Source organism: Fukomys damarensis, unplaced genomic scaffold, assembly GCF_012274545.1.
Source record: "Fukomys damarensis isolate Sample0158 unplaced genomic scaffold, DMR_v1.0_HiC HiC_scaffold_37, whole genome shotgun sequence".
Taxonomy (NCBI): domain Eukaryota; kingdom Metazoa; phylum Chordata; class Mammalia; order Rodentia; family Bathyergidae; genus Fukomys; species Fukomys damarensis.
In genome coordinates, this window is record NW_022900949.1 from 19,363,082 (window position 1) to 19,385,774 (window position 22,693).

At 42.7% G+C, this 22,693-nt stretch overlaps 1 long non-coding RNA gene across 2 annotated transcripts in view; it reads left to right on the forward strand.

The window, feature by feature from the left end:
• Nucleotides 1–22,178: 22,178 nt before the first annotated feature.
• LOC104859278 overlaps nucleotides 22,179–22,693 on the forward strand; it is a 28,079-nt gene continuing 27,564 nt past the window's right edge. For both annotated transcript variants that reach the window (XR_779327.1, XR_779328.1), the window contains exon 1: nucleotides 22,179–22,247. This is a non-coding gene — a long non-coding RNA (uncharacterized LOC104859278). The remainder of the gene's footprint in view (nucleotides 22,248–22,693) is intronic.

Below are 22,693 nucleotides of genomic sequence, written 5' to 3' on the forward strand. Positions count from 1 at the left end.
ATGTAATATTCTTCCCAAACGAATGACTATGAATTAAGTCAAGCATGTAATTTAAAGAAATTATAAGGTTGCCACAGAAACTATCAATATGCCAAATGTGCACAATCCTACTACATTCATGACCATGCTTCTCATTTAATAGTGCACACACATGTGTAAAAATATACCCCCCACACATATACACAATGCAAATTTTCTATAATTCAATACATACTTTGGTATAATAAAGCAGTGCAGTGATGTGTGGAATGTTGGTGATTTGTATGATTTGAGAAAAAACAAATATATTCTTTGAGGGAGTTGGAGAATTTGTAATATGTACCAGATACTAAATGATATTAATGATTTATTTAAGTATAGTTATAATAAAATTTACTTAAAAATTAATATTCGTCATCAGTAGAAAATAGGTGCAAAGATATATTGATAACATAACAAAATTTGTTTTAACAAATTTCCAACCAAACAAGCTATAGTGACAGAAAAGGAAGTTTGTAGAAAGCAGAGATGAAAGAGGAAAATGACAGATGGACCTATATACAGATTATAAATTCTCAAATAAGAAAGCAAAGCAAATGAGAACCAAAATAACTCATCAATTTGGTAGACCAACATATAGAGACAAGGATTAATGTATTGATAAATTTTAAAAATATGAAATGTAAAGCCTGAGTCCTATATGCCTCACTTATCTGTATGTCAAATTCTTCCCCTCTATTTGGGAAGTTTTCTATAATTAATTCTGTGAACAGCTTTTTTAAATCATTTGCATTTTCTCCTACTACTTCTTGAATTCCTATCAGTCTTATGTTATTCTTCTTTGTATCATCTAAGAGTTGTTGTATCAATTTCTCATGATCCCCTACTATTTTTAAGCGACCACTCTTTTCATGTTCACTGGCTGCAATTTTATCTTCTATATCTGAGATTCTATCTTCGGACTCTTATTCTTTTGTGAACACTCTCAATGGAGTTTTTAATCTCCTGGTTATCTGTTCAAATCTGTCCTATGGATTCCATTTCTTTCTTGTATTAGGCATTTATTGTTTCCAATTCTTTCTTATGCTGGGCATTCATGGCTTCTGTCATGGTCCTGAGCTCATCTATTTTGCTCTCAGTTTCTGTTCTAGAGTCACGAATTATAACTTTCATTTTGCTCATCATCTCTATGATTATCTGGGAAATTACTTCTGTTTTAAATTTCTCTAGAGCCTGATTGATCAGTTTTGTTACTTCCTGTGCTTTGAGTTCAGGGTGTCCTGATGATTCACTATCAGACTTTTCATCCTCATTTGCCCCACTGTTTGCCATTGGTGAACTGGAAGTCTGTCCCTGTATCTTGCTTAAGCGTTTTCTTGTTTTTACTATTGTTATTGGGTTATCCTTAGTTTTTAACCTTTAGATTATTACTTAAATCTTCCTGATATAGTTGGGCTGCAGCCCATGTGTCTCTAATGACTCACAAACATTCCCATTTTCATAATACCTACGAAAACAGCTCATTGAATCAATCACAATCCTTTATCCTAACTGATACAATCAGCACCACAATATAATGAAGCATAATTTGCAAATTGACCACTCATGGTAGTCATCAATCTATCACCTTCAAACCATGTGAATTAAATTAAAATCAAGAAGCAATCCAAAATATGCTTACAGTGAATAAACTTTTCAATAAGGATATTTACCATTTAGAATGGGGGCTTCAGACAGAGTTAAGACAAGAGGAATAGATAAGTAAAAGAGAGAAGGTTTCATATGAAGCCAGAAGATGTAAAATGACCAGACAATCGCCAGAAAACTGTTAAATTCAAAAAGAACAAACAAAATAGAAGTATAATAACCCCTGAGTGAGGTAGAATGACATAAGAAAAGAACATAAAGAAAAGAGAAAAAAATAATACAAGAAGAAATCTGAGTTAGGACAAGAGCAGAAACAGAAAGGGAGATGAGGGATACTATAGTGGAGTTAGAGACTGAGTTGGAGAAAGAAGACAGAAAAAGAAAAAAAAAAAAAGAATTTGCAGAGTGGAATGAAAAAGGAAAGAAAGAAACAAAAATGAGCTTGAAGGGCCTCTTTCAGACTATGTCACTGCTGTCGTAATATTCAGTATGCGCTGCCACGTGCAGAGCCGAGTCCCCTGACCTCAGCTAGCTGGTGGCAGAACCCCACTAAGCAGACTGAGCCCAGGCTGCAAGGCCCAGACTGAGTTCCCCGACCTCCTGAAGGGCTGAACTCCACTCAGTTCTACTATAAATTTCCCCCACCACTTCTTTAAAGATGTTCAAAGTTGAAAGCGCCAGAAAATACTCTTTGTGACCACCTCTGCCTCTACAGAGTAGGTCCAAAGACTGGTACAATCAGGAGGTCTAAAAGCGCCAGGGGGAAGTTTGGGTGGGTGGGGTTCAGGGGTGCCCGCGCGGCTACCTTTCCGGCCCTGAAGATAGTGGGAACGCAGCGGGCAAGAGAGGGCGCCACAGAGAAGACCCTTCGGAGCTGAAGACGGTGGGAACGCCTGGCTTTGCTTTTCGATCTGAACTTTGATTTATGTTTCTCTACATTTGAAAAAAAAAATCTTGTGTTTCTGCTCCTCTATTCCAGGAAGAATTAAAAAAGACCCCAGCCACTGTGCCCCCGCCAAATATTCTTCATTTCTAAGATATATGAGAGGGCTATAGACCTATTGTTTAAGGGTCAACCGAATATGGGCCTGATATTTCCTCTCACACACTAAAAAAATAGAGAAAGAAACAAGACCAGAACAAGAGTTGTTCATGGTTCACACTGCGGATTTTTTTCTTTCTTTCTTTCTTTTTTTGCTTCCCCTTGCCCTAGGGGCATTAGGTACTTTCTGAAGACATGTTTGTTTGTAGACCTGAGGGTGCTATGGGCTTCTAGTGGGCTGCAGCCAGTGATGTTGCTAAGCAGACTACGCGGTGACGGTGAACCTTTCAGTTCTCTGGGATAACAAACAGCCTGCTGTTGCACGTGTGCCATAGGTTCGCCACCACTGGCCTGCAAGGGACAAGACAGCCTCCACAACAGAATCACAGAGCTCCACGTGTCCATACTGCTAATGTGTACAAACATTTGTCTCAAAGCAGGTAAAACCCACGGGAGTACATACCTGGGCACTTCCACTGACAAAGTCTTCTAAGCCTCCAAACCTAGAGAATTGCAATGTGGCGGAGCTGTCCAGTTTTTGACAGTGGATGGGAAAGATTCCTGCTTTCTCTCGTAATTATCAGGTATTCATAGGCTGTGCTGTGTGAAGTGGGGGCTGTGTCTTTGGCCAGTCTTTACACTTCTTTCTTTTTCTCCACAAAATAGCAAGCTGGCTTGTGAGGATTTTTGGTTGTCTATCATTTTACATTACTTTTTATGGCCTTCTTTTAATGTGGGAGATTTGGAAAAACTTTTTTTTAATGTTTAATGTTTCTAAAACTAAGAAAAATCCTTGGAAATTTGCATTTCACCTTTTCCAAGCTAACATAAAGAGGTTTCTGAAAATTACCCAAAGGCCCACTTCAGTAATCATTCTCAATAGGTATCATTTTTAAGTCTCCTATACTTTTTTCTCCTTTTTTCCCTCCCTTCTTCCTTTCTTTTCTTTCTTCCTTCCCTCTCTCCCTCCCTTTTTCCCTCCCTCCATCCTTTCTTCATTGTTTCCTTCCTTCCTTCCTTCCTCCCCTTCATGCTAGGACTTGAAACTAGGTCCTTAAGCATGCTGTATCGCAGAGCTACAGCCCAGTCTCAAAGTCAGCTACTTTAAAAAACTGCATTGAGTACAAGAAGTGTGCCTAATGCATGAACTCAGAAACACAAACTGCCTTTAAGATTTAGAGGAGCAAAAGTTGCAAAAGAATGTACTCACAGGTACCACCGAACATGAAGTATCACACTATGAGAGATAATCCAGGGCCAGGGATGGAGCTCACAGGTGCAGCGCTTGCCTAGCACATTCAGGGTCCTGGGTTCAATCTCCAGTTCGGGAGGGAATAAAAGGTAACAGGACCTGTTGATCAACGTAGGTAATGGGCACAGAGTCCAGGCGTGACTTTCACAATCTTTAAGGCAGTCGGTCTGTTTCACTTAAGCTTTGGCAAAATCCACAGAGAAGCCGGAGTGAGGCAGCTTGCATTCTTTTATTCTCTGTAAAAGTGATCCAAGCATCTCTCCTTCAGCTGATTGTGCTGAGCACGCTGAGAAATCTGAGAATGAAAAGCCAATGACATCAAACTTGGAGGTAGAAAGAAATTACTTCTTGTTTAAGCATTTGACCTTATCTTGCAAACCCAGTTTTTCGGATCTCTTATTTATGTGAGTTGCCTTAACTTAAAGGGCAGCGGGAAGTACTCACCTGTGACCTTTCGGGATTTTTCTGTTTGTGAGTTTGTCATGAACCAAAGAGGACAGGGAGGTCCTTTCTTCAGCCAAGGGGAAAAGTCAAATAATGACAATGTTGGCCTGAGCTTTGAGGTTAGAAGGATCATGAGTTTTGATGAGTTAAAAAAAAACAGAGACTTGAAGGTAAGATGAGTGCAAAAGCAAGAGAATCACTGATCACTGAAACCAGTAGCATCTGGAGGGGCACATGGCAGCGGAAACCTGCTGCAGCCCAAACACTGCATCTGAGGCCCACTTCGATGCTCAGAGCCAACGCTTTAGCCTACAGCGCCTTCTCCAACTCTTTCGCACAGAGCCACTCCAACAAAATGTAATTTAACTTTTAGCTTAGGGTTTTGCAGTTCATCCATTTGCACTTGTTCTCTCGGAACGATCTATAAACATTAAAAAGTGATGTATCTGTATTCGACACAGAGCTTCTTGGAAGTGTATTCGTTAATTTTGCAGTTAGTTTTTACTGCTGTCCTTCCAAACCTTAGGAGCATTGAATCAAGCCACTTTTCTTTCTAATATAAAATAAAGGATAATAAAGCAATAATTCAGGATCCATCACTAGTTACTGATTAGGAAAGAGGGGGTCCTGTACGTCATCTTATTTTACATACCTATGCACACATGAACATAATGTAGGATATAGAGAACAACTCGATGACATAGCAAATAAACATCTTCGTGGGAAAATGTTAGCTCATTTCCATGAAGTAGCTTTTATGGATTGCAGGTTTTGAAACCATTCAACTGATCTTTTTATTAATGCAGAAATTCTAGCTGACCACAGATCCCACTGACAGCTATGAGACCTTAAGAGGAGATGTATCAAGTACCTCTTGGTTGCTTGGTGCTATGGATATGCGATCTTATAAAAGGTCACAATAACCTGAAGAAGCAAAGATTCATAGTTTCTTCATTGCAGGAAATGAAGACACTTGCCCAAGCTCAGGTGATGGGTGGTAGGGTCTCTTTAAAGCGGAGTCTGGCTGGGGTCAAGAGCCCGAAACAGAGCTTCATAAAGAGTCCTTATTCTGTGCATCTTCAGCTTATCATCGCAAAGTGGTCTAGAGTGAGAATTAATCACAAATCCAGACTGAGTTTATTTATTGTCTCCATTAGCAAGCTTTTAATACGTTCATATGAATATTAATATTCCCTTCCCTTAAACCTCAAAATACTTTAACAATAAATTTTAGTTCTAAAAAAATCACAAGATTTACTACAGTTTTTCACTCAAGGATATTAATATTATAAGCTAAATTTAGCAAAATAGATCAAGAGCCTGAAAATGTTTATTTCCTCTAACTTAAAAATTCCATTCCTAAAGAATTTATCCTCCGGAAATAATTAAAATGGCATGTAATTGTTTATTATACACATATATATTTATAAAGTCAAAATATGTGAACGATATAAACATATTGGGACATGGTTAAGTGAATGATGGCATTGCTATTTCAAATGATGTTTATATTTCATTATGCTATGGAAAAACACTTGTATTATATGTTTATTTTACTTGAAGTGTGAAGCAGAGAAGAAGGGTGTAGAACTAAAGGCAAGTATTGAGTCACAACTATGTAACGTAAACTTTCCAGAGTCACAAAACTGGAAGAAGACACCAGCACGTCGAAAATGCCTTGGGACGGTACTGCTATTTTCCGACCTTCTCAATCTTCAACCAAATTTCAGACGCTAATTTAACATAGAAAAATCGTTTCCTGTCTCTTTAAGTTATAAAGAGAATGGCTAACCATTTGCAAATCTGACCCTCTGAGTCACCTAGCCATGAAGCCTACAGGAACGCCTGAAGGAACGCATGCACTGCAGAGAGTCCCTGATCTGGAAACACACAGCACTCAGTTTCTCCACACACAAACCACAGACTGCAGGAGACTCCTGCCCTAGCTGGGACGGGGCTCTCTGGAAAGAGCTGTGAGCCTAGATTGTTCACAGCCCGCCGCTACTTGTGACGCCACTTCCTGGCTTTGCTTCCTGGGCCCCCGGTCATTCTGCACGCCGCAGGTGTCACACGATTGCTTGCGTGAGCCCCTGCCCTGTCTCCAACGGAGGCAAACACCAACTCGCACGAGACAGCTGTCGCCTGTGATGCTACTCGGAAGGCTGAGGGTAACAATGAGGCTGGTGGAGGGCAGGTGGAAATAAGTTTCCGGTCTTCTAGGACTAATGCAAAGGTGCAAGTCAACGTGAAGGACGGCATATACTACAAAGCTAGGGAGTTTGGGAGGATGAAAAAGGCCTAAGTTGTATCGCTTTAAATCCATATTGCATATTTTTAAAAAGAATGGGTACCAGTGCATAGTTTTGAAGAAAATCTTATATTGAAAATACGTATTACTAGGAGTCTATCTTTAAAACCACATAAAACCTCTTACTTGAATATAACATTAAAACCATAAACTTAAGTGTTTTATAATAGTAAAGTATTTAAAACTTCTATAAAGCATTCCCTAGAAAGGTTTCACGGTTGACAAGGTTTGGGAAACACTTCGTTTCGCAATGATCGCACTGAATACTGGCAGGGCACCCTGGCGTCCATACTTTGTCAATGTTCAGCATCGGCTCGTGTGCTGTCTCGGTCGCTTCCACCCTCCGGCCTGCTCCCTTCACGTCTCCCCCTGTAGCCCAGAGCTTGGCACTCACCGGACCCACGGGCATTACACATCGACTAAATCTGAAGCTCTACCAAGAGAATAAACAGTTCATTCTCCTTCCAGCCAGTCCTTAGCCTCCCTCGGATGCCAGCCAAAGAGAGGGAGGCTCCTTTCACTTCCGTGTGGCTGGGGGCTTTGTTTTGGTTTGTGAAGTGGACATCTCCCCTATTAGAAATGCAGCCCTGGCTAAGGCGTCCACTAACCCTTCATACGCGGCCCCAGCAGCATGAAATGCTGATCTGCTCATTCAAAACCGCAGAGCACTGTGTTAAGGTCATGTATGTAACTTCTGCCTCCAGCCCTGTGGATTTATTTAGTGCTCAGTCTCGAGTTCCTGCAGCTGTGTCCTTTCAGTGACTGCTTTATGGTGGCCAAGAGAGTTGAGGTCGGCTGCCAGGAAGCTGAGATCTGGAGGAACACATGGACACATTATTCCTGTTCTCTGAAGCTCTCCCGTTCCTGTTCCGGTCAGATGGGGAGACAGTGGGAGCTATCTCTGAAGCAGCCCAGCGCTCACTGCTGAGGATACTGCTGGTGTTTGCAGGGCTGCTAAAGAGCGGGCTTCAATCTACCTCAGAAATGATGATAAGGCACACGCGAATTCTGAGCATAGCTCCTGGCTCTCTGTGTGAGAACCACGAGCAGCCATTGTTTTCTTTACTCTAAGACTACACATTGAGTTCAGTCTGCTTCAAACAACAAGCCAGGAAGGACGGGTTACTATGCTAACTGCATACTAATGAGGCTTCTGTTAAGTTGGGTTTTGTTAGAATTTGTTGCAACTACATTTCTTTTTTATAGTATTTATGTATGGGGGAAACTTAGACTGACTATTTGGGAGAAAATACCTTGCTGCTTTTTCTTTTGTACTTGCAACATTTGCAAAGTGTTTTGTTCAGCACTATGGGAAAGCAAAATATCATCATCATTATTACTGGCCTTTGTCCACAGTGGACTCCATCCAGATTCTAACCAGTAACTCTGTGACTAACAATCTGAGTCACAAGTTTCAGATGTTTATGTATTTCAACACAATTCCCAAGCTAAACTTTTTCTTAAAACTCATTTTTATTGTTTCAGGACACAGAATGAATTAGATACCCTCCGCATTTCCAACCTAGTGTCTAGCAGGGACAGGCAGGTAGACAGATTGAATCACTTCTTCGATAACAGATTCACAACGGCAAAAAACAAAGATTCACCAAAATGTCAAAAGATTAGTATGTGCTTCCGGGACAAACGTCTCCAGATGGAAGCTTCAGTTAACAATAAATACTTGTATTTTCTCCGTGGTAGTGGCCAAAAGAATTGCAGAATTTAAGAAGCAGAGAACCTACAACTAAAAAGTGGTAATGAGACTGCCAGAAAAATGCAAATGTATTTGCTATTTACTAACTTAACAAAGATGTGAATATTTATTCTTATAGCTCCTTCAAAGAATTGTTAGAAAATGGATGGTGTGAGTTAAAACATCATGTTACGGAAAATCTCATTATTTTAGTTCTTTTTTCTCATTTTCTGTATGTATTGCCGATCCCAGGTGGTCCCACCAGGTGTCCCTGGTGAAATTCCTTAACATTTTATATGGATTCATTTTACGTACATTTGGTCATGCATTTTCTTAGCATCTTAGGTTAATAATAAAATTTTCTTGCATATCACATCATCATGTTAATCTCATTGTCATATGCAGTAGAGAAGAAATGTATTGTGCCCTTTTACAGAAGAGAAACACTGAAGCATATTACATCAGTGTAACTGGCTTACACTCATTGGCTAAAGTCGTATGGATTGTCACTAGAAAAATTAGAATCCTAGTCCAAAGCCATTCTACATGATGTGTAACAGAAAATAAAGATTTAAAAATTTGTTTTTGCCTCTAACTCCTCCTGTAACATGTAAGATTCAGAATAAAGCCTGGGCAGCGGCATTATCACTCTCTCATACTGGATCTTGCAAATACTATTTGTGATATCAAGTACCATCACACTATACTAATGCTGTCCAAAGTATGAAGCAGAATCTGACAACACAAAATATTATTAGAATATGCAAAAATAATACTATGATGTTGCTTTTTAAAACCTATTTGTTCATCATTCTGTGGTCTTTATAGGATGACCTACGAAGGTCTGTACAAAGTGCTCTTAAATGTGCATTCGTAGATTCCTGTTGCCTTTCAAGCAAATTACATTTTTTCATGTGATCTTATTGGGATCTAAGTTTAAATTAAACTCTCCAAGAAAACGGACTTATCTATGTTTCCCTTACCCTTTACACAGTACTTGGACTGGGGCCCCTTGCTGCTTTCTGACTTCTAGGTATGGTAGCACCTACTTCTATGACATGGGCAGGTGTGTGCGTGCGCGCGCCCCAGCTGGAACCCAGGTCCCTGCATATGCTAAGTATGTGCTGTACCGCGGAGCTACGCTCCCAGCCACGTGACACGTTTTGCCCCTCCATCCGGCAACAAATCCATCTTGCAGCTGGGTTTGTTGTGGAAGCGGCGGCACACTGCAGTGGTGTCTTGGAACTCAGCTTGTGACGCGAACACCTCTCGCCCTTCCGGGCATCTCCCAGAGCAGAGCAGAATCCCGGTGCCCCCAGATGTCCACCACAACCCATCAGGAGGGTGTGGCCGCTGAGGCTGTGCTAACGCTTCCCGAAAGAGGCTTGGACACACGAAAGTCTTATCACCCCATAAAGATAACACAACCCGGTTCCGGGGAATTTCAGTGACCTTGGTTATGAATATGTCCCAGGCCAGGTTCTGAAAATGACAATAAAGATGCTCCTCTATGTTTAGGAAAAGCGGTGAGAGGCCGACTGTAAACCTGTAATCCCAGCACACTGGGAGGCTGAGGCAAGGTAGCAAGTTCAAAGCCAGGCTGGGCAATTTAGTGAGACCGTGTTTCAAAAAAATACTACTAGGTAGATAGATAGGGTTGAGGATAAAGCTTAGTGTGAAGGCCCTGGGTTCAGTCCTCAGTACCAAAACATAGATAGATAAACAAACAAACAAATAAATGGCTCCCAACAAGGGCCTCTGACAATGATTAAGAGAAAGTTTTCCTCAGCACTAGGAAATGTCACCACGTCCACCCCGCACCGGGTCACAAATGCCCAGCCTGGCCCTAGACCCGGGTGGCTTCCCTCTGCAGCACCAGCTTTTGGGGGAGATGTGAACAGCCGTGCTGCTGAGCAGGACAAATATGTTCCCAACCTAGGGCCACACAAATGACTGGTAACTCCCTCCCCTCCAGCCAGGCAAAAGGAGCAGGTCCCTACCCATGGCGAGCCGGAATTGGAAGGCTTTATGCAGGTCTTTCAGGCAGCCTGGGTCCTGAGAGCTGTGTCGGTGTCCAGGGACCCAGGGGGTGAACAGCTGTAACCCGAGAGCAGGACAGGCTGGAGCAAGGTCCTGAGTTCGATCCCCTGTACACCGCCCCCAAAACAAAACAAAACCGAAAAGCTGAGAGCAGGACTTGAAAGGCAGGACCAAGCGCCGGGCCGGGTCGGGGTTAGATCCGACCGAACCTCAGATCCTCAGAGTCAGGATTCTGGGCCAGAGGGAACCGCTGTTTCCAGCTGCAGCCCGGGAGGGGCGAGCCCGACCGCAGGCCCCAAGAGGTATAACGAGGACTGGACCGTGCAGTCCGGCGCCCTCCTGTCCTGCTGGAGCCCGGCGCTTTCGAGCGGCCACCTGTCCACCCGCCGGTGGCCCGGTGGCCCTCGGTGCGCCTCACTCAGATCCGTCCAGGCCGAAACGCGTTGCAGTTTGGACTCCCAGGGCGGGAGGTCCTGTGCAACACACGCAGAGAGGCTGAGTAAAGGCCCTGGCTTCGTGCACCCCGCCTTCTACGCGGATGGAGCGAGCAGTGTGAGAGCAAAGAAGTGAGGGTGTCAGGGGGCGATGTGCGCCGTGGGAGTGGGCAGCCGAGTAGAGGGGCTGGGGGCTGATCTCGGCGGTGACGCGGGCCTAGATTTGGGGGCTTAAGTGGCCCCGTGAGGACACCGAGGCACAGGGCCCCAGACAAATGAACCCTCACAGCTAATGCACGTCCATTCCAAATTTACTTCCGTCACCGTAGGAAGGACGGACAGGGCTAGGGCTGGGAAAATGGAAAGGGGGTGAAAATGTGTAAAGGGAGATCATTAAGTTGCACTCTAAGTCTGGGTCAGCATGCACCGCTGTGATTGGACATTCAGGTCTGGAGCTCAGGAAAGTGTGGGGAGAGACTTGGGAAACACCAGCAGGAAAAGTCACCTGTGATGTTGGGGGGATGAAGACCTCCAGGAAACATGAAGAAAATAAAAACAGCTCTTGAGGACAGACGCCCAGAAAGGCCCCAACGTGAGGCCGACTAGGAAGGGAGAAGGCTGGCAAAGGGACGGAGGAGGGATCTTAGCATGGGGGCGTTGGGGGCCCAAAGAACAGAGTTGTGTGGAAGGGGTTGGGGGTGGGGTCACTGAGCGTGGAGCAAGGAGGGCAACGATGGGAAAGAGGACATCGTGTCTCACAATTACGGCGCCATCCGTGGGAGGAACTGTAACCGTCCAGGGCTCACAGCGCCACACCACCGTATGATACGAGGTACTCTTAAAATTAAGAGAAAGTGGTACATCTAGATGTACCAAGAGGACGGTCAGTCAGTCGTTAATGTGCACAAGACGCATGAGGGAATAGTGTACGTGGTCCAATCTGTTCATGTCAGCAGAGGCTCTCTTGAAAGCCAAGTCATTTTGTGAAAGGTGCAAAGAGGTAGTGAGAGAGATAGAGGGAGGAGAAATTGTTTGCTCACTACTGTGGGGCTTGGCATGGTGACGAGCTGCTAACTTGCATACAGGCTCACTGAGTTTTGGGATAATCCATACAGGATGGAAATGGTCCCCGCATTTATGTCACTTCCTCCAATAAAACCTGTGATATTAGATTACCCTCAAGCAGGAGATAAACAGGCAAGTCAAGTTCAAAGAGAATTCAAGGAGCTGCTGGAAAGAAGCTCGTGTCCTTTAGGGAAGGAGACAAGAAAAGCTGGAGAGGGTTAGGGTCCTGGGAAGAGAACCCTAGAGGACAATGGGTGCAAACATGACAAAGGGAACCTTCAGAACTGGGGACACAAAGGGCAAGGCGTTACCAGCAAGCATTCACCGAGCATTTCCTGTGAGCTTTTGCGGCACTATTCATTGAATCTTCACAAATCTGTGTGGTGGGCCTATTACACTTCCTGTTTTCCAGAAGAAGAAACCGAGGCACTAAGCATACGTAAGTCACCCAGGTCACACACTAGCAAACAGAAGAAGCAGAGCTTGAATCCGTGTTCAAGCACAATCTGCTTAAGCTGTGACTGATTCCAGGGAAGAATTCCCAAGGTGGGGCCGCTCCGGGAAACAGCTGAACTAGAACAGGCCTGTATTCGCAGTGGCAGGTGAAGGAGCTGTAAGATACAGTGATTAGAATCCTCATCAGACGTAGGCCTGGGAGCAATCACCCCAAGGATTATCTAGAAATGCAGTGGAGAAGAACATTCTCAGTCGGCAGAAACCTGGTGATAAAGACAACAAGGGGAATTTTAAAAATGATTTAAACTTGATGAGACAAGTGTAATTTGTGCAAAAGAAGCAAATTTTAAGAGGTTTAAGATGGTTTTCCCCTACAAGCGGCTCTCAGTTGAATCAGGCAGGTAGTGCTTGGCAGGTTACTAAGAATAAATGGCATCACCTCAATTGCCAAATAAGAAGTCTAAAGACCCTGTGTTCAGAAATTTTGCTCAGAGTTGGTTGTTGCTTGATCTGGAGCCGATAAGGTCCCCAAGGCTCCTGTTTGATGCTTCTTTGCTCCTTTTCGGGAGGAGGTGAGATCTTCTTTGCCCACCTGGCTTTTGGGGGTCAGGTGATTAGACATTTTGGTTTCTCTCTTCAGTTTGATTTTTACCAAGGCACTACCAAAAGAGCCATGTTGTTACCTACATGGGTCGGAGGAAGGGCACATCCTAAAATAATGGTTGTGTTTCTGTTACGGGTGCCTCTCCCTCTCTCCCACATGAACCCCCCTCCCAGGGGTGTGGAGAGGCAGTATGGGGTGCACCTAGGGCAGCTTTACTGGGCGTGCTGAGTTTTAACTGCTGGGTGCTGAACCCACAAGAGAAGAGGAAGGCATGTGGGGGACGCGGAGTTCTGTGGTTCCCTTGTTCCTCAGGTTGTAGAACCCAAGACCCTTCTCAGCGCCACTTTTACCCATTGTTCCAACTTGTGGTTCCAAGACGGCCTGCCCATCGCAGTCCACCACCCTGCCAGGCTCTGGGTCTGGGCTGGGGCCGGGCTGCTGGGATTCTAGGAACCAGGTACAAGAGATGAGACTCCTTCCTTTGCTGGAGGGGGGATAAGGGTGAGCCCGAAAGCCAGTGACAGTGGCTCTCAGAGGAGAGCAGGGCCATGTGTGTGGAGTTCAGAGGTGGACAGAAGCAGAGCATAATGCTTCCCAGATGTTTTTCTGTCTGAGGCAAAACCTGAACCTGAAAGAAATAATCTAAGGAAAAAAGAAAACATATATTTTAATGACTTGGAAAGAAAGTTTTCAATAATGTCTTCAGATGAGAACAAGAGGATCAGAATTAGTTCTGGGGTTTGGATGCTGTATAAAATGACTCAGTTATGTGTTTGTCACTTCCCCAGCTTGGCAGTGCCTTGCCTCTTTGAACAGAGAAAGCATTGTGTTAATAAACTTAGAGCATATTATCTGTGATACTGAAACTATGTAAAGATTGCTTGTTGTGACTTTTTAAGAAAGCAAATGAATAACATAATTATCTGAGGTTCAGAGCGACCTCCATCGCTTCAGGTTTATGCTTATTTACAGCATGATTTGCATGCACCATTCAAGATAACAAAATTTAAACCAGTAGTAGTTCTTTCATTTCCAGTAATGTCTTTGATCTCCACAGTGAAAATGCTAGTTAAGATTAATTGGAAATAATGCCCATTTGGGATTGTATGATAGTTTTAGAGAAAGCCATTTCTTCCACTTCTAAAGTTTCAGCTTTAACTAAGGTAATAAGACTTTGGCAAATAGCTTTGAAGTACATCTTTAGATAAAGACATAATTTGTAATTAAATGATTGATGTCCCATTTCTTCCAAATGGTTAACACGTATTGCTTAAGGACTCTATGGACCAGATATGGGTATGAGTCTTACATCCATTATCTATCTTATGTAATCCTCACAGTAGCCAGAAGAGGAAATCATTGACTTTCTTATCGACGAACACACTGAGGCTTAAAAAGTTAATATGCCCACTGTCCCAAAACCACCAAGTTAGACCCGTAAGTCTAAGTGACTGACCATTTACTCCGTGCTGCCTCTGCTGACAGATTGTCATTACAGATTTTTTTTGTGGGGGTTTGTTTGTCATTTTCTTAACATCATTCCCCTTCGCTTGGCATTATTTTTGGCATCATTTATTAGACACTTGCTACACACTGGCCAATGTACTAGGTACTATGCTACATTGTCTATTCTAGCTCTTTTACTCCTCCCCAGTACCCAATCCATAGTTTTACTGTTTTACTATAAGTGGGGGACTAGATCTCAGAAAGCATGCATGATTTCCCTAACACAACAGTTGTAATACGAGTCAGGGGCAAACTCTTGAACTTGGAGTAGCGAGTACGTCTGTGATGTTTAATCAGATCAGAGGGCAGTAAAGGATTTTCATGGTGGGAGGAATGAACTCAGACATCCACTAGCTGTGGGACTGCCAGTGGAAGGCCTCCAGGAAGTGGAGTGGCAGTGTGTGTGGTCTAGCAGGAGAGCCGGACACGCTGGGATGACCTCCCTGGGGCCTGGTGCTCAGCAGGTTCTCAGATGGTTTACAGGGAGCCAGCCAGAGCTTCCTTGCGGCCCGGAGGCTGTTCTGGTACTGCTGTGAGGTGGGCCCAAGGAATGCTGAGTGGAGTCAGCGCTGCTCGGAACAAAGTCAATGGCCCCACTGACCAGCTTGACTGGTGGAGGCAGAGTGCGCTGGTGCTTTTCAAGTGTGCAGAGGACATCAGCTCTGCGGGCCGTGCAGGTGACAGCTGAATCTCCAGATCTTTGCATGGTGCTGTGGTGCTCTGTACCACAGGAGACGAACTGAAGGTTGAGGCTGGAGTTGAAGAGGCCACATGACGTGTGGGTTTAGGAGCTGGAATCAACAGCGAAATAAGATGAAGTCTGTCAGAAGGAGCTAACGTGTAGTGGGGGGAGACAGGGCAGCACAGGGTCCCGCGCAATGGTGATAGACGCTGGGAAGGAAAGGCAAGGCGGATGCAGAGCAAAAGAGAGAGGGAGGAAGGAGGGATAGCTTTTCTATACTTGGTCACAGAAAGCCTCTGGAAAGGTGACATCCAATGAAGGCTTGGGAGGAGAAGAGGACAAGCCGTGCGGCCATCTAAGGGAACAGCATCGCCGGCAGAGGAAATAGCAGGCGCAAGTTCACGCAGCAGAAGCGAGCGTGGCCGATTCGGGGACCAGCGAGGAGAACAACGGCTGGAGCAGAGTGTGGGGCTGAGATAGCGCCGGGAAATCCTCGACAGAAAGGGAGAGCCACGGTCAGGACTCCGGATTTGACTCACCGTGAAATGAGAAGCCCTTGCGAATTTTTGAGTGGGAAGCTGCCATGGTGATGTATGTGTACATTTTATTAGTATTGGCTCCGTAGTGAACACATTCACCGTGGGGAGGTGGTAGACGTAAAAATCTCATTTTAATCCGTTAACTTCCCTTCGTCCATCCCTAGATCCCCTTCCCATCTCCCAAGGGTCTACCTCCCTCTTTCCTATTGTTTTACTCTTTCTTTATATTTTGAGTTGCTCACATAGAAGAAATCGTGTCATAATTAGCCTTCTGTACCTGATTTATTTTATTTAGCATCTGGTGTCACATGGTATCTAGCTTCCTACAAATGACTCAGGTACCCTTTATGGTTGCGTAGTACTCCGTTGTGTTTATATTACCACATCTTTATCCTTTCACCTGTAGCTGGACGCATAGGCTGCTTTAGTTACTGCGAGGTGTGCTCCTATAAACATATCTATGCACGTATCACTGTAATATAATGTCTAACGCTTTCAGGAAAATACCCAGAAGAGGTATAGCTGGGTCAGATGGAATTTCTACCTTTAGTTTTTTGAGGAATCTCCATGCTGATCTCCATATAGGTTGTACTAGTTTATATTCCCATCAACAATGTAAAAGGTTTCCTCTTGCACCATAACCTCACCCGGATTTGATGTTTTGTTCTTGATGGTAGCCATTTTTTCTGGACTAAGATTTTCAGTGTTGCGTTTTTCTTTGCATTTCTCCAAGGTACATGTGAAAAAGAGCACTCCAGCTGAGAAAGTGGAAGAAAGGGGGCCAAGTTTAGCAGCTACTGCAATAGTCCAGGGAGAGAGTGGTGGTGCAGACCAGGATGAGGATGGAGAGACGAAAGCAGACACGAAAGCAGTGGAGTTCTGCTTACGTCTTGAGCTGATGAAAAGCTGCATGACCGAAATAATTCTATTTGCAGATTGCAGACAGATGGCCAGGATGTGACTTGAACTTACTCACATGCCTGCAGCACTATTATGAAGACTTGGGATATGTCCTCTTACCCCATGGCATCATCGTGGGCGGGTGAGTGTCATTTCCTTCCTCGATTTTGCTCCTGCTCTGGACTGGCCCACTTTTGTATGAGTCTTACAGTATTCTCCAGACTTTATTTCTGAGACCCTTATTTTAATGGAAAAGAGAACCTTTATGGGAGAACAAATTTGAAATACCATGAATGTATGCTTTAGCTAAATGGTGTACCGGGACCTAGGGGGATGGTAAGAAGGATGTATGTGTGTAACTATCGTAACAGCCTCACTGTGACAAAGTCCTGTTCAAAATAAGAACAGTGGGGACTGGGGAAGAATTGCTTCTCACCCAGAAACCTTTATCCCATGCAACTCACAGGTCGCAGCCTGAACTAAGCAGGAAGAATTAGGAGGGGACCTTACAAGACCAGTCCTGACTTTTCCTATGACTTTCATCCCATTTCTCTTGAAGCAAATAATGAATCACACAGTTCAGCCAGTCTGTGTGCAATTATATTTTCAGATGAGTGGTAATGATTTGGGAATAATTGTATTTGTAGCTTTAAATTATCAGCAGAGAACTGTTTCTCGTGCTTTCCTGCCTATCTACATAGATATCGTCTGGCTTTTCTTATTGGCTTTTCCAAAGACAATATTTTCTTTCTTGTGTTAAGCCCCTAAGCCCCTCCTACTTACTCTTGATTTTCAGAAAGCCACAATTAATTCAGCCCACTAGGGGCAACAGAATTTATAGGTTGTGCCCCTCTGACAAAATTGCCCCAGTGCTAAGACTGTTCATGTGCCTCGGGGTTATTGATCAAAGGTCAAACACATAAGTCTCCACATTCTATGGAAAGCAAACATTCTGGTGTTTACAACCTACCTCTGGAATCCTAGCAATTCTTCAGAGGCCAGTAATTCAGAGTGGAGAAGGCAATGGAAAGTAGGACCAAGTTGAGACTTTGAGCTCGCACACCAATCCTTTCCTCAAGCCATTATACTTTTGCCTCTATAGTTTTGTAATCTGTCGTATTTTTCTGAGTTAAAATTTAACTTTATGAATGAAGTGTTCAGAGCAAAATAAAGTCTGATGTGAACTGGTCACCTTTCCAAGATATTATTTGTTCGTCTGCCAGTAAGAAAAAGAAGCTGTTATTCTTTCAAATGAATTCTTAAGATTTTCTATTGCCTAAGGCACATGCATTGCTTTTTCTCCCACGATATGGTATACTATTGCCTTAAGTCCTAGTTTGGGCTTTTTCATTGTCTGAGATGACTTTCCCATGGACTAGTGAGATGCATGCTCACAGGGGACAAAATCTCCATGATCAAACGAACTTGGGAGGTTTTGCATTTCCAATCTCCCAGCTGGCAATTCAAAATGAACATCTGCATCTTATTAAAGATGGAAATTATGGCAAAGAAAATAGAAAGGAGAAACCTCTTTGACTTAAACCATTAAACCAACTTCTTATGCAGAGGGAGACTTTGTATTACTCACCTCTTCGTAGCTTTGAGTTTTGTCTTAATAGCAGTTTGGGAGGTATCAAACCCTAACAAATTCCTACTTTTCTTGCTTGAATTTTATGATTTTAGTTAGATGCATCCTGATAAGAAGCATGATTGAGTCCTACATAAAGTGACTAAGACCTTTTTCTTGTACTAGAAAAGTCACCCAGTGAATTTGTTAGAGAGCATATTATTAACACTCATATCTAGATGCTCTTTTTTTTTTTTGGTACTGGGGATTGAACTTGGGTTGTTGCACTTGCGAGGCAGGTGCTGAAACCACTGAGCTAAATTCCTGGCCCTAACGCTCATATCGAGAAATCCTCAATCAGTAGTCTCAGGGGGAGCCTAGCAATGCCAATCCTCACCACTAAAATAAATATTAAGACATAATTTCACACTACAAAATTCACCTATTGTAAGTGACTCAATGATTTCCTATGCTTGGGCAACCATATCCCCCTCCCAGTTCTACAGCATGTGCATCATCCCAAAAAGTTTGCTTTCAGTCCCTCCTGGCAGCTACCCTGAGGGACAATCACTAATTTGACTTTTTCCTATAAAAATTAATTTTCTGGGAATTTCATTTACATAGAATTGTACAGTACTGAATTATTGATCCATCAGTTGATAGACATTTGGATTTCCAGTTTTGCCTATTGTGACTAAGGTGCCCGTGAACATTCATGTATAACAGTCATTGTGTGGAGCTATGTTTTCACTTCTCGTGGACGGATTCCTTGGAGTGGAATTCTGGTTTTCTGGCCATTTTAACAAACTGCATGTTATTTCCAGTGACTGCACCATTTTCCATTCCCACCAGCAATCTTCTTTGAAGAGTGTCTATTCAAGTTTTTTGCCAATCTTTAAAATTTGGTTGTCTGTCTTGTTGGATTGTAAGAGTTTGCTATATATTTTGGAGGCAAGTCTTTTATCAGATATATGACATGAAAATATTTTCTACTAGTCTGTGGCCTGTCTTTGCACTTTCCTATTTGTATCTTTTGAAGAGAGTGTCTTTGTGTTTTCCTGTTGGCATCTTTTGAGAAGAATGTATATTCTGTGATTGTTGGATGAAGTATTCCATAAATGTCAGTAGGATCCATGGTGCTGCTATGCTCACTTTACTGATTTTGACTGTTGAATCCATAAATTACTCATAGAATGGGTGTTGAGGACTCCAAATACAATAGTGAATTTTATCTGTTTCTCTTTATTGTTGTATCAGTTTTGGACACTGTATTGTTAGGAACATTCACATTAGATTGTAATGTCTTCCTGGATAACTGACCTCTATTATTATGTAATGCCTTTCTCTATCCCTGATAAATTTTCTTGCTTTGAAGTCTACTCCACCAGAAATTAGCATAGCAATTCCAGCTTTCTTTTGATTAGCATGGCTTGTCTTTTTCTATTATTTAACCTTGAGTCCTCCTTGTTTTTAAAGTGAATGTTTATAAATAACATATAGTTGGGTCTTTTTTTAAAAATCCACTGTGACACTCTTTGTCTTTTAATTGGTATATTTAGACCCTCCACATATAAAGTGATTATTGCGATAATAAGTTTATTAACTTTCATTTTTGAAGCTATTTTCTGCTTGTTACTGTTATTCTTTCTCCCCTCCTTCTCTTCCCCCCCATGCCTCTCTCTCTCTCTCTCTTCTCTCTCTCTCTCTCTTTCCTCTCCTCTCACCCTTCACTCTGTAAAATCTGTCTCTCCTACAGTGTGTGGCCTCTGATAACTGAGTGATTTATTTTTCCCTTTTTATTTATTTACTGAGTTTGGTTTTCACAATTTTATTGGGGGCTATGGGGAAGGGACCTCCTCCCTGTCAGTGGGGATGCTCATGTTTTCTTCAGCTACTCCAAGCCAGAGCCTGGAGGGTCCTGAGGCTGGTTGGGAATATCAGGGCAGCTCCTATCATCTGGGAGGAGCACTGGTAGCTGTAGGGTAGGGCCTGGTTGATCATGACAGTATTCTTGATGGAGGGGCTGAGTGACAATGGAATAATAGAGAGGGTCCCAAAGGCCAGCACTGGCTCCTTGGCCCAGACATTCTTGAGTAAAGTGGCGAGTCTCACAGCCATCTTGGCCTCCTTGTTTCTATTTTTAAGCCTCATTAGGATTTACCCCATGATTAGTTAGAAATGGCATTCAAACATTTTGAGACAGTACTATCCACTCTCTGCTGCTGGGTGTGTAAATGGTCTAGGAAGCATATTCAAATCTCCATCCAATCTCTTTCAATTCCTCTCTGATTTTATTTTTGGTCTGTTCTGTGCATTCAGACAGCCTCTGTCATCCAGGGATATGTGAGTGGCCTGGGCCCCCTCTGATCTCACTATGTGTGTGAAAAGCCGCTGGTCAATTTGAGATCTAGGAAGAACTTGCTATGTGTACTCCTGCCCTGTAACCCTCTAACCCTCTTGCACTCCCTATAGCATCCTGACTCATCTGCCAGCTCACAGTTCAAATGAGATTGCAACTTTGAGGATAATAGCAGTTTCCCTACAGGTGACTTCCCTCTGGCCATGCCCCACACTGGCTGAGTTGCGTGGCAGAAAAACAGAGCTGGGGGTAGGGAATGGTGGATGCATTCCCCGGCAAGAATGTCACAGATTTATGCCATTTTTATCCAGTGCTCAATATTTTCATGACTAAAATGCTTCTTGGCTTATTGTATGCCTTTGGTTGATTTCTAGAGCTGGAGATCACTAGATTTGAAAGTTTTGTTCATCTTGGTTTTGTGTGTGTGTGTTAAAAAAAATGTATTGACCAGTCATTCTATCATGCTAGAAACAAATGTCCCTTTTTAAGGAGGATGTCATATATTCTGATGTATAAATTTTCTGATGATTGTATTTTGAGAAACATTGCCTGACACCACAGTTACTATTCTGTAACATGTATATGCATATATGCACACACATACAAAACATGCAGTATTATATAATATATATCACATATATAGAATATATACATATATGTAATATATAATTTAGTTCATCCATTTTAATCTAATTTCTTTTGAAGTGCCAATGAAGACCTTTTAAAAAGTATGTGCCTTTCAGGAGGATCACTGTGAGTTCAAGACCAGCCTGGGCTACATAGTGAGTTCCAGGGCAGTCTCAACTACATAGTGAGACCCTGTCTCAAAAAACAAACAAACAAAAAAAATAATGCCTGAGATCCTGCCTCCCTTTAAGGTACTAATGTTATATGACCAGGGACAATGGACTCACAGATATAAACAGTTAGGAAGAACTACAAGGTCAGTTCCCAGAGATGTCATGGCAGTCTGAGGCTGCTGCTCTCAGCACATCCCCAAGGGCCTCCCTCACTTTGTTTTCAGGGAAGCACTTGCCCCTGCAGCTGTCCTCTGGAGCACCTTTCCCCAGTCAGTGTGCGTGCTACATTGGTTGAAGATAAGACTTGTTATCCTTATAACAGTTAAAACGGGCTTGACATTTCCTCCAGTCTCCTGTAATATAAAGTGAGTGAGTCATTCTCTGTTTCTCTTTCCTGTGCGGTAAAGTGAACATATCACCAAACGCCACCATAACCAAATGTTAGGGTTAACAACTAGGCACGGTAGTGATAAAATGATGGATAATATTTCTGATCTTTGACACTGTACTTTAACCTTGGTTTTTATGACACAGGGGAACGAGACTTGCCCTTGAATATGTGACTAGAAGTATGTCTGAACAGCCTTGACAAAGCTTTTCTATCTGAAGCTTTCTATTTCCCAAGCTCATTTCTGCATTCTTGATTGCCTAATGTATTATAAAACATCATGCATTTGAATTAAAGGAATTAAAATATGCAGAAGTAGTTGTGCTTTAACATATCTTTTATTATTTGCACTTTCCAGAGTTGAGCAGCTGGCTGAGGGCATTATGAAAGACATAGGATGCTGTGGCATTATGGTCCTGAGTGTCCTTAAAGGAGGTCACAAACTGTGTGCCGACCTCGTAGAACACCTTGAGAACATCAGCCAGCATTCAGACAGATGCGTTTCTACCAAGGTTGATCTCATCAGACTGAAGAGTTACAAGGTAAATTATTACATGTTCAATTTTTATTGCATTATGTTTAGAATGAAGAGTATAAAAGAACTGAAATATAAAAATTATGATTTCAAAAAAAATTGAAATGAAAATAAAAGAGTAATTTTGTTTAATTTGCAAGAATGCTGGGCCTGGGGATTTAGCTCACTGGTTCCTCTGCCTGCCTCACAAGTTCAAGGTCCTGAGTTTGGTCCCGGTAACCAAAAAAAATGACAGTAATTTCCAAGAATGCTAGAACCTGCTATAAGAATTCAAATAATATTCTTTGGGGAAGGAAAAATAAAAACTTTCTTTTTCACATCCCTTTAGCCTTCTCCTCTTCTCTCTGTTGTTAACTTTTGTGATACTTCTTTGGTTCAGTGGATAGCAAATCATTAAATCTATTGGTTGTGGAACTCTTGGGGGTCAAAACCATGAAAATATTTTCATTGAGA